General features: G+C 54.6%; 2 protein-coding genes across 2 annotated transcripts in view; both read right to left on the reverse strand.

Annotated features, from left to right (window-relative positions):
* LOC142068102 (M1-specific T cell receptor alpha chain-like) overlaps nt 1-12984 on the reverse strand; it is a 241018-nt gene that overhangs the window by 150771 nt on the left and 77263 nt on the right. The gene's annotated exons all lie outside the window — the stretch shown is intronic.
* Nucleotides 1-12984, reverse strand: part of LOC142068101 (T cell receptor alpha chain MC.7.G5-like) — a 532408-nt gene that overhangs the window by 95199 nt on the left and 424225 nt on the right. The gene's annotated exons all lie outside the window — the stretch shown is intronic.

The raw sequence follows: 12984 nt of genomic DNA on the forward strand, positions 1-12984 counted from the left end.
AATACGATGGACCCTGGCCTTGTAACAATGTCAGCCACTCCTCCTAACACCCCAGGGGTGGATTCCAACCGGGCCCATACATTTAGGTGAGCTGAGCCCTTGCAAGACACCAGAGACCAGCCCTTCTTCCACTACTGGTGGGCCGACCCATGTGTTGTTGTGCATACTTGATCCTGTGATCTGGGGCCCAGCTACGCCAGTAGAGACAGAGGCAAAGAAGGCGTTGTGAGCCTCTGCCTTGTCAGCATTGTTAGTAACTAGTTTCCCTGCCATGATTAGCAATGGGCCTATGTCTTCTCTGTGCTTCTGCTTACTGCTCATGTATCTGAAGTATCCTTCCTTGTTGTTCTTGACGTCTGTGACCAATTTCAGTCCTAGCTGAGCCTTAGTCTTCCTGACTGCATCTCCGCGTGCCCTAGAAAAGGTCTTGTAGTCCTAGATGGCTATTTGGCTGCCTTTCCACAGCTTTTTTGCTTTTAAGCACACCCAAAAGCTCACTGTTAAGCCAGGGTGGTCTCTTGTTCTGCCTTCTTCCTTTCCCTTTGTAGGGGATGGACTGTTCTTGTGCTTCTAGGAGGATGTTTTGGAATAACTCCCAGCACTCACAAGCTCCTTTGGCCTCCATGGATTCTTCCCATGAAATACTTCACAGCTGGGCTCTGAGTATACTGAAGTTGTCCCTCTAAAATCCAGGGTCTTTGCCCTATTACTGGTCTTCAGTGAGCTCAGCAGGATCTTAAACTCCACAATGTTGTGATGACTGTGTCAACTGTGTCTTGCTGGGCTGTCAAGAGTAAATCTAGCAATGTGCTTTTCCTAGTCAGCATGTCTAGCATCTGTAGCAGGAAGCAGTCCTCAATGAACTCCAGGAACGTGATGGCTGATTTGTGCACCGCTATGTTTTCCCAACAAATGTGCGGGTAACTTAAGTCACTCATGAGGAGCAGGTTCTGTTGGCCCAAGACTTCCCTGAGCAGCCAAACTAAGATTTCATCAGCCGCGTCATCCTGACTGAGATGTTGGTAACAGGCACCTAACATAAGATGCTCCTTGGTGATGATCCCTCTAATCTCAACCCAAAAGAGTTTGGCAGAACTTTTGTGGTCTCCATACCTCAGCTCCATACACTCAAGTTTCTCCTTTACATAAAGTGCAACTCCTCCTCCTCTTCTTCCCTTCCTATCTTTCCAAGAGTTTGTAGCCATCCCTTCTACTCTTCTAGTCATGTGAGATTTCCTGGCAAGTTTCTGTGATTCTTAGGACATTGTAACTCTCAGACCAGGCTCCAGTTCCCCCTGTTTGTTGCCCAGGCTATGTGCATTGGTATATATGCACTTGAGGTGGCTGAACTTAGAGTTCCTGGCTTTGGAAACGGTTGGGGAGCATTCCCCACTACTCTGGTAGGTGCAGCTTATCCATCCTGCTCGAAGTTTTGTGTTACCACATGGGAAAGTATCAGGGGATAGGAATCAGTGCTTTCTACCAGCGGTGGCAGTCCCTCTAAGACATCCTGGATCCTGGCTCCTGACAAGCAGCAAACTTCTCCTGACTTTATATCAGGCCAACAGGCAGATGCCTCAGTGCCTCTCAGCAGAGTCACCTAATACCAGCACTTGCCACTTCCATCTTTTAGTATGTGCTGCTGGTACCATTTCTGCCTGCGAATCTTGGCCACTGGTTTTGTCCTCTGCCAAGGCTTCTTATCGGTTGCTGGTTAATACATTGGAGAAAGGGGAGTAAGTGATATCCTGTTCCATGAGTCACCAGAGATCATGATGCCTCCTTCACCAAGGTAGTGTGTTTGATGTTGAAACTCTTTGCCTGATACTCCTTGGAGTTCAGTGCCATGGGGCTCTAGTAATTCTTCCAAAGTCTCAAATACTCTATTTCTTGTTCACCCGCCATAATACGGCACAGCCTGCTAACTTCCTTCTGCAGCTCCTCCGCCCACTGCCTGAGTGAGTCCACCTAAGCAAACCGTGCACAAATGTGCAAGCTCCTATCGGATCATAAGTCGTCTCAGACCTTCAGGCACACTTCCCTTCACCGCTTTTTACTGCAAGCACGGCACAGATCGGTTTCCTGAACCTGCCATTGCATGACACCAATCTCTGGCTAGCAGCTGCTAGATAGACATGCTGAGAAGTGGGTATTCTCAATCAGTCAGGTTGTGGTCCACTCTGCTGTACAACTGCTCCAGCGTGAGCCTAGCAGCACAGTAATACACTGCTTCATCCTCTGGCTTTGCTGCCCGGATCTGCAGTGTGAACCTGTTCTGGGAGCTCTGCAATGATCCAGTGAAGCGATCCCGGAAACCTTCTCCATAGGAACCACCCGCATAAATCCAGTCCAGAGTGCCACATGAACCTTGTCGATACCAGTACATGTAGTAGCTGCTCATGCTGTTGCCACTCATGCTGCACTGGAAGGTGACTCCATCTCCCTCTCGCACGGCCAGTTCCCTCGCGTGTTGCTCCAAGGCCACCTGGCCAGTGACTGCTGCAGAGAGTGAAAACTAGCCATGATTACCCCAAGAATGAGCCAAGGTCAGAGTAACACTAGTGGGGGCATTGCGACGGCACTGGACCAGCAGGAGGACTAAATCCTTCTCTTTGAACCCAGCAGACAAAGATGGGTAGAGGCATAGAGCTGCTACCAGGAATCGGGGCTGATGAGAAGGGAGGCACCATGTTTCCCTCCCTCATTTTCCCTGCCAGACAGGGAACTGTTTCTGGTTTTCCCTTTTGAAGCAGGAAGGTTTTGCTCCTGGGGGACAAATCCCTTTGGCTTTGCCCAGCTGGGATGGTGAGGACCCCAAACTCCTGTCCTTCAAACAGCCCTGCAAGTGCACAGGGGGGACAAGGTCCTCTCACAGAAAAGTGGGGCTAGGGCCCTATGCTGACACCCTCAGCCTGCTCTTTGCAAGATGGGTCACAGTGCCCCATGAGCAGGGTGCCAGTGCAAGTGCAAAGCATTAGGCCCCGACATGTGGGAGTCGCAGGCAGGTGCCCTGCCTGTCCCCACACTGCAGAGGAGCCAGGCTGGATAGAGGTCAGCACAACTCATGGCTAGAAGAGGTGGAAGACTCTTCCAACCATGCTCCACAGAGATACACGGGGAGCTAGAGAAGGGGGGGCAAATCAGGCTGTAAGAGGTCAGCTCCTGGGGGGCATCACCCCTTCCTTTCACTTGCCTATGGTGGTGTCGTGGTTTAACCCCAGCTGGCAACTAAGCACCACACAGCCGCTCGCTCACTCCCCCCTGGTGGGATGGGGGACAGAATCAGAATCCCAGGTTACAAAAATCTAAAGATGTTTCCATTACAGTCTCCACCCCTGGTTCCTTTGGACCAGACCATCATGTTTAACATTGTAATGAACTCCTCCTCTTGCCTCTGCTCCGGCTTGGACTTATCCTCAGACTGCAGTCCCTCAGGGGAGTACCTGTTCCTAGTGGAGCCTTATCTATAAGCCACAGTCTCTCCAGGGGTATACCTGCTGCGGCATAGACTTATCCACAGACACAGTCACTTCGAGGTGACTTTTAATTGTCAATAAATTAAAACTGCAGAGTACAGGAAATGCCAGGAACTCCTGTGGTGCACAGTGATGGCCCCTCACTGCCTGGGAACAGCCCTGAGCCCCCCACCCTAGGTACTCCCCTGCCACACAGCTCCAACACCCTGGGCCTGCTCCCAGCAGACTGTATTAAAGCTCCCCTGGATTTTCTGTCCCTGTGCCACCAGCACAGAGGTAGCGGGCAGAGTCCCAGGGGCTCAGGTCTCCGAGGTGCACCTGTTCCAGCGTGGCCTTCTCCATGGGCCACAATTCCTCCAGCATGGCCTTACCCACAGCCACAGTCCCTTCAGAAGTAAACATGTTCCAGCATGACCTTGCCCATGGCTGCAGTCCCTCCAGGTCCGTACCTGCTCCGTTGAGGGCTTCTCCATGGCCACATGCTTTGAGGTGCTCCAGCATGACCTCATGCACAGCCACTGATGCTTCGAGGTGTACCTGCTGCAGCATGGACTTACCCTTGGGCCACAATCCCTTCACAGGCATACCTGCTGCTGCACAGACATAGCCACGGCCACAGACATTCGGGGTGCCCTGCTCCCACGTGGACTCATCCACAGCTCACAGTCCCTCTGACTCGGGTTCATATTGGAGTTCCAGCCTGTCCAGTGCAGCAGCACAGAAGCAGCAGCGATGCCCTGACCATCTGCCAGCCCAGGCACACGGCCATTGCTGTTATCAGAGTGTTCCCAGGCACAGCGGAGTAAGGTGATAAGCAGTACAGCACCCAGTGAAAGCAAAAAGCAGCCACTAACGAGCCCTGGACTCTAGTGAGGCAAGCAAGCCCCATGGCAAGCACAGAAGCCAGCCGATTAATAACCAAACAGCAATGACAGCTTTAAATTCAATCTAGCACATTACAATCAAATCTGTCATTACCTCAAACCCTTCGAGCCCCACGTTGGATTGTTGTGGTTTAGCCCCAGCCAGCAACTAAGCACCACACAGCCGCTCACTCACTCCATCCCGGTGGGATGGGGAAGAGAATCAGAAGGGTAAAAGTGAGAAAACTTGTGGGTTGAGATAAAGACAGTTTCATAGGTAAAGCAGAACAATAATAGTAACAGTAATAACAATATAAGGAAAAGGAAAAGCAAAAGCTGCGCACGCAAGCAAAGCAAAACAAGGAATTCATTCACCCCTTCCCACGGGCAGGCAGGTGCTCAGCCGCCTCCAGGAAAGCAGGGCTCCATCACACGTAGCGGTTACTTGGGAAGACAAACGCCATCACTCCAAATGTCCCCCCCTTCCTTCTTCTTCCCCAGCTTTATATACTGAGCATGACGTATACGGTGTGGAATATCCCTTCAGTCAGTTTGGATCAGCAATTTGGGCTGTGGCCCCTCCCTCCCGGCTTCTTGTGCACATGGCAGAGCATGGGGAGCTGGAAAACTCCTTGACTCTTATAGGCACTACTTAGGGGCGCTTAGCTGCTACTTAACAACAACTAAAACATCAATGTGCCATCAGCACTATTCTCATACCAAAGCCAAAGCACAGCACTATGCCAGCTACAGTGAAGGAAATTAACTCTATTCCAGCCAAAACCGTCACAGACGGGCAAAAACCCCACACGCAGGACAGTGCACGTGGCCAGGCCCGCTCTGTCTCACCCCTCTCCAGCTCCTCTCTGCCTCCACTACAGCTCAGCCCACATCTTCCGTGTCTGTGCCTCTGTCACTGCAGTCAGTCCTAGTCCCTGCCACTCACTCCCTCGCTCTATGACCACACAGAAAGCGAGAGGCAGGGGCTACAGGAGCACAAGATTTGGAGCTGTTAGTGCAGCCCGAGGTGTCTCTCCCCCTGCAGGGTGCAATAACAGATGCTTGCTTGACGGGAAAACCTCTGGTGGGCAAAAGGTGACGTGTGCTTCTAGAGCCACCCGCATCCTTCCTCTGAGGAAGGACAGTGGAGTGCTGCTGAGACTTTGGAGCTGACCCTGGGGGTGGCACATTGTCCTCCCACTGGACCCATCCCTTGGTGCTGCTGAGCTTCTCCTCCTAGACAGGAGCCTCTGAGCCCAGTTCCATTTGGACAGGTCACCCTTGGCCAGATGCGATCCCCACTCTGCTCCCTCCACTTTGGGCCAGCACCCTACTCCTCCACTTATTCCCTCATGCTGACCCTTCTCCAGCTGCCCCTTCCCATCAAAGCCCTCCCAGATCCCCCAAGCAGCAAAAGCAGCAAATGGCAGGTGAGATCTGGGGTGTCCTTGACGCTGAAGCTCTGGGGTAGGTCTATGGGTTCAACCCCCCCAGCTCATCCCCCCAAACTCATGTGCACGGGACTCAGCAGCAAGCAGGCTGTTGGGACAGCTCAGCAGAGCAAGGGCACTCCCTTCTCCGTTCTCCTACTCAGCAGGAACCCAGAGCTCCCCCTAGGACCTATGCAGCCACCGGATGGGACACCTACTGAGCCCTCACAAACTGTCACCATCTTGACAGGTACCATCATTTCGGGGAACATTGCCCACTCCACAGCAGCCTCCACACTGCTCCTCCACAGATAGCCTGAATCCTTCCCCTCCACTCCCTTTTCACGGGTCCTCCAGTCTGGCCCCTTGGGGAGGGGATCCACAGGAGGAGGGTGGGAAATGGATTTGCAGTGGGTAGAGGAACCCATTGAAACTGGAGGCTGGGAGAAGAAGTAGGGGGATGCAGGGCCGGGATGGTGGAGGGTGCCCCGGGGCCACTTGCGGCTACCTGGGTCCTATGTGGTAGGACATGCCGGGTTCCCTACAGCCCCCAAGACCATGGAGGGCTGGAGCGTTGCTCTGGCTTAGGGTACCGACCATATCCGTCCTTGTTGGGGGCCCCCCCAGAAATCCATGCTGGCTCTCAGTGTACACATATCAGCAGATATGCACGTGGAGCCACAGAGCAAAGAGGCAGTCAGCTCCCAGATGGCTCTCTGTACTCTCACCATTTCCCCTGCTCGCTCCTCAGGGAGTAAAACTCTGTGGGCTGGACTGAGTCAACCTGAGCCATGACCAAAACCAGAGCAGGGCTATTTACACGCCTCACCAGTTGGGTCAGGACCGGGTACCAGCCCTACCCGGAAACGATGGAATCGGCAAAACCTGTTTCCAAAGCTGAAGCAGTTTCGCAGTGACAGGATTGAGGACTGGAGTGAGATACGGGAAGAAGGCAAGCACAAGGGTTAGAGCTCATCTGGGGACAGGAACAGGTAGGACGTCCCTGTTGGAATCAAACATTTGAAAACTGTGTGCTGTAAACACACGACTCTCTGAGAGCACCCCCGAAAGCCCAGGGCATTGTTGTCCCAAAAACTTGGGTCCATTCCCGGTGAGCATTGCCCAATTTACACACAGATTCAAAGTACTTTCCTTTATTGACTAAATGCAAAGATACAGCTGCAAGGTACAAACCAGCACAGCGTTGGTGGGAACTAGCAGTTACTGATACACAATATTTTAATCATCTAATACATAGTCATTGTTATTCCGTTAAATGATTGGTTAAAATTCTTCACCTACCATGTAAATGGCTAGACATGCCCACTATGATTTTTGAGACCTCTGGGTCGCAAGTTTCTTGAGTGCGTGGTCTTTGAGTCAGCGGTCGCAATCTCCCACTGCCAGAATTACCTTTCCCCTAGTTTCACATCAAGTAGGCAACATGAAGCAGTCCTTCACAGGGTGCTAAAAAAGCAGACTATCATCTGATTTGGGGTTTTTATTCTGAGACAGATCTATATGCCATAGTACTGTTAGGCTGAAGTGAGCTAAGTTAATCCTAGCTCAGAACTTGCCTCCCAACTCAGAGGCCCAGAGCAACGGCCCTGGCAGGGGGTTTGTGTTAAAGCTCTGCTGGATTTCCTGTCTCCGTGTGAACGGCACAGAAGTAGCGGGCAGAGTCCTGGGGCTTCAGGGCACGCAGGGACAGAGATGACTCGGACCGGGAATTGTCCCGGGACGCCGTGGCTCGACCCTCCACGGCTGCTCCATATATCTTATCAGTATTGGAGACACCGATGTAGGACACCCACTCGAGACTACCACCGGGAGCCTGACGGTACCACCGAATAGCATAGCTCCCGAAGTCGAATCCGGATCCGCGGCAGGAGAGGAGCACGGAGCCCCCGGGCGCTCGCAGCCCTCCGCCGGACTCCACCAGCCTCACCTGCGCCCACACCCCTGCGGACGGAGAGCGCAGGCAGCCGGGCAGGGCGCGCCCACGGCCCCACGACCTTCACCCGCCGCCCCGGCGCCCCCCGCCCCGCCACAGCCACAGCCGCAGCCGCCCCCCGCGGGGCTCCCGGCAACCCCCCGCGCCCGGGGCACTGCCCCGCCTGCCCCCCTCGGGGCTGAGCCGCGCCTGACCCCGACACTCGGGCCCGACCCGCTGCCCGAAAGCCTCCCTCAGCCTCTGCGGGTGCCGCCCGCGCCGCCCGCTCGCCGCTTCCCCGCTAAGGAAGGCGAGCGCCAGGCGACAGCGCGCCCGGCGCGGGAGCAGCCGCAGCCCCGGGGCCCCGGGCCGGGCAGGGCCGCCCGCGGGCAGCCGCAGCCCCGGGCCCAGCCCCGGCCTCGCCGCCCTCCCCGCCCGCCTCTCACCTGCCGGCCCCGCGGCCAGCCACAAGGCCAGGAGCCACGGCCCCAGCCCGGGCGCCATCGTGCCCTGCCGCGCCGGGGCCGGCCGGCGCCGACGGGCCCGGCGGGAGCCGGAGAGGAGCCGAGCGGAGCCGCGCTGGTGCCCGCTCCTGCCCGCCCCGCCGCCTCGGCCCCTCGCCGGGGCAGCGCCGACGCCCCTCGCCGCCCCCAACAGACACGCCCCGGCCCGGCCCCCGGTGCCGCGGCCCCTTCGGCGAGGAGAAGGGGGGCGTGGGGCGGGACGCGGGGCAGGGCCGTGGGCAGAGGAGGAGCGCGGCGCCCCGGCAGGCGGGGGCTCCTGGCCCTCGGCTCGCAGCGCGGCTCCGGTGCTGTCCCGGCTCGTCGCCCTGCCGAGCGCTGCCCAAGGGGGGTCGGCGCCTCCGCCAGGCGCAGCTGGGACCGGCCCCAGCCCCAGCGCCAGGGACGGGCTGCCGGCCCGCAGCGACCCCTTCGGAGGACCCTGCCCGTGCCCCGCACCCCCAGCCCGCCCTGGCCTCTCTCCTATCGCCTGCCCGCGGGGACAAGACACACGGATGCGGGTGCTGCACATGGGGAGGGGCAGGGGCAGTCGAGGCTGTTTGTCCTCGAGAAGGGAAGGCTCATTGCACATATCAGTCTATGGAAACATGTGAAGAGAGAGTGTAAAGAAGACGGGTCAGGCTCGTCAGGCTCTTCTCAATGGAGCCCAGCTACAGCACAGCTTTTCAGTACCTTCAACACCGTTGGTTAATTAAGACACTTCTATTGGCATATCTTGGGAATATTTTTCCAGTTTTGCCTAAGGTTAATAAGCAATTTAAGAATATAATCCAGAGATCTGCCCCAAGGCTGGATAGTTATAGGTGGCAGGGTATGTGGGATAGTACGGGCAAGTACCTAGCAGAGTGGGCACCTCCAGTGTTTTGGAACTTCTCCCTGAACAACTGCAGAATTCTGAAAATAGTAAAGTATTTGGAAAAGTATGTTGTTACCGTGGCCGTTCTAGGGAGACACAAATCACTGCAACATGCTGGGGCCTGGCCCATGCCCACCGAGCCCTGTTCAACACTCTTCAGAACCCTCAAGGGGAAGAGAAGGTCTCTGGTACTGTTGACAAAATGACAGGCACTGTGGCTGCTCCAACCCCCACAACAGGTACTGGGGTACAGCTGAAGCAGAGAAGCAACCTGTGCCATATCAGTCGCCCCTATACACGGGAAGAAACACACAAGAAAATCAGCTTGTTTAGTAAGGGATGCATATGAAGCAGGGCCATCGCAAGAACAGGAGGAGGAACAGGTAGAATCCATAAATGAGATGGTAACCACCTGATCGCAATCCCTGCGTGAGCTGCGAGATACATAAAAAGATGCAGCTGCTATGTGAGGAATCCATTCCATGGAAGTTCCCCGGTAACCATAGATGTCGCGATGCCAGGAGAACTTGGTGTATTGACTCTAAGAGGCGTTGCCCGGAGGGTGGAGCGGTGTGGAGCCATCACGGCCAGGCTCTGTGATAAATGGGAACTCGAGGTACCATGGGGCTGGTATGCTGCATATTTGCTACCCTGGGCCAACAGTCGGTCATGCTTTTGACAAAATGCTGTCCTTTTGGTGAACTTTGCTCATTATAATAGCATTATAATACCAAAGCACACCTCCATCCCAAAAGTTGCCCACCTCTAAGGTGCGACCACCCCCCACTGGGCACGCGCCTTCAATTTCTTCTAGTCTATGCTTTTAAAAGTTAAGCAAGTAAAACCTTGTGAATTAATGGTAGGGTCTCCCCCTAGCCACTCCTCAGACTCCAGCTATTAATGCAACAGCCTGGAAAGACAGAGTGGATGAATTGCCTGGCCAACCCCAGCAACACGAATTCCACGTGGAATGGAAGGTCTACCTTGACCTAGAGGCACGGGTGTGTGAGTTGCAAGGTAAAACATTTACAAAAGGGTGTTCTTCCAGGAAAGCTGCTACTCCAGTTTCAAGTGAGCAATTCCCCAGACAGAGGAGTAGAAGGGCTGATTTTATTTCTGATCTTAATTAGAGACACTTGCGATTTGTATTTACAAGAAGTGAGTTGCGAATGCTGCGATCAGGACTAGAGGGGCCCTGCCTCCAGCCGGGTGGAGGAAAGGGACAACCGGGCTTACTGGACTGTGTGGATCCGATGGCCTGGCACATCCGACCCACAGGAGTATAAAGCTTTAGTGGACACCGGTGCACAGTGCACCTTAATGCCATCCAACTCGATATCGGGGCAGAGCCCATCAGCATTGCTGGAGTGACAGGGGGATCCCAAGAGCTAACTGTATTGGAGGCCGAAGTGAGCCTCACCGGGAATGAGTGGCAGAAGCACCCCATTGTGACTGGTCCAGAGGCTCCGTGCATCCTTGGCATAGACTGCCTCAGGAGAGGGTATTTCAAGGAACCAAAAGGGTACAGGTGGGCTTTTGGTGTAGCTGCCTTGGAGACGGAGGAAACTGAACAGCTGTCTACCTTGCCTGGCCTCTCAAAGGACCCTTCTGTTGTGGGGTTGCTGAGGGTCAAAGAACTACAGGTGCCGATCGCCACCACAACAGTGCATCGGCGGCAATATCGCACCAACCGAGACTCTCTGATTCCCATCCATGGGCTCATTCACCAACTGAAGAGCCAAGGAGTGATCAGTAAGACCCACTCACCCTCTAACAGTCCCGTATGGCCAGTGCGGGAGTCTAACAGAGAGTGGAGGCTAACAGTAGACTATCGTGGCCTGAATGAAGTCACTCCACTGTTGAGTGCTGATGTGCCAGACTTCAGTACAAACTGGAGTCAAAGGCAGCCAAGTGGTATGCCACAATTGATATTGCTAATGCATTCTTCTCAACCCCTCTGGCAGCAGAGTGCAGGCCACAGTTTGCTTTCACTTGGAGGGGCGTCCAGTACACCTGGAATCGACTGCCCCAGGGGTGGAAACACAGTCCTACCATTTGCCATGGACTGATTCAGGCTGTACTGGAACAGGGAGAAGCTCCAGAACACCTTCCCTACATTGAAGACATCATCGTGTGGGGCAACACAGCAGAAAAAGTTTTTGAGAAAGGAGAGAAAATAGTCCAAATCCTTCTGAAAGCTGGTTTTGCCATAAAATAAAGTAAGGTGAAGGGACCCACACAGGAGATCAGTTCTTAGGAATCAAATGGCAAGATGGACATAATCAGATCCAAATGGATGTGATCAACAAAATAGCAGCCATGTCTCCACCAACTAGCAAGGAGGAAACACAAGGTATTTTTATGTGTTGTGGGTTTTTGGAGAATGCATATTCCAAATCACACTCTGATCGTAAGCCCTCTCTATCAAGTGACCCAGAAGAAGAATGATTTCAAATGGGGCCTGAGCAACAACAGGCCTTTGAACAGATTAAACTAGAGAGAGTTGATGCAGTAGCCCTTGGGCCAGTCCGGGCAGGACAAGATGTAAAAAATGTGCTCTACACCGCAGCCGGGGAGAACGGCCCTACCTGGAGCCTCTGGCAGAAAGCACCTGGGGAGACCCGGGGTCGACCCCTAGGGTTTTGGAGTCGGGGATACAGAGGGTCTGAAGCCCGCTATACTCCAACTGAAAAAGAGATATTGGCAGCATATGAAGGAGTTCGAGCTGCTTCAGAAGTGGTTGGTACTGAGGCACAGCTGCTCCTGGCACCCCGACTGCCAGTGCTGGGCTGGATGTTCAGAGGGAACGTCCCCTCCACACACCATGCAACTGATGCTACATGGAGTAAATGGGTTGCACTGATCACCCAGCGGGCTCGTGTAGGAAACCCCAGTCGCCCAGGAATCTTGGAAGTGACCATGGACTGGCCAGAAGGCAAAGACTTTGGAATATCACCAGAGGAGGAGGTGGCACGTGCTGAAGAGGCCCCACTGTATAACAAACTGCCAGAAGATGAGAAGCAATACGCCCTGCTCACTGATGGGTCCTGTCGCCTTGTGGGGAAGCACCGGAGACGGAAGGCTGCTGTATGGAGTCCTACACGACAAGTCGCAGAACCTGCTGAAGGAGAAGGTGAATCGAGCCACTTTGCAGAGGTAAAGGCCACCCAGCTGGCCTTAGACATCGCTGAACGGGAAAAGTGGCCAGTGCTCTATCTCTCTACTGACTCCTGGATGGTGGCAAACGCCCTGTGGGGCTGGCTGCAGCAGTGGAAGCAGGACTGGCAGCGCAGAGGCAAACCCATCTGGGCTGCCACACTGGGGCAAGATATTGCTGCCTGGGAAGAGAACCTGGTTGTAAAGGTACGGCATGTGGATGCTCACGTCCCCAAGAGTCGGGCCACTGAAGAGCATCGAAACAACCAGCAGGTAGATCAGGCTGCCAAGATGGAAGTGGCTGAGGTGGATCTGGACTGGCAGCAAAAGGGTGAACTATTTCTAGCTCGGTGGGCCCATGACACCTCAGGCCATCAAGGGAGAGATGCAACATACAGTGGGCTCGTGATCGAGGGGTGGACTTGACCATGGATGTTATTACACAGGCTATCCACGGATGTGAAAAGTGCGCTGCAATCAAGCAAGCGAAGTGGGTAAAGCCTCTGTGGTGTGGGGGACGATGGCTGAAATACAAATATGGGGATGCTGGGCACATTGACTATATCACACTCCCACAGACCCGCCAAGGCCAGCGCCATGTGCTTACAATGGTAGAAACGACGACTGGCTGGCTGGAAACATCTCCTGTCCCCCACGCCACTGCCCGGAACGCTCTCCTGGGTCTGGAAAAACAAGTCCTGTGGCGACATGGCACCCCAGAGAGAACTGAGTCAGGCAGCGGGACTCAT

The sequence above is a fragment of the Phalacrocorax aristotelis genome, chromosome 23, assembly GCF_949628215.1.
Source record: "Phalacrocorax aristotelis chromosome 23, bGulAri2.1, whole genome shotgun sequence".
NCBI classification, from domain to species: Eukaryota; Metazoa; Chordata; class Aves; order Suliformes; family Phalacrocoracidae; genus Phalacrocorax; species Phalacrocorax aristotelis.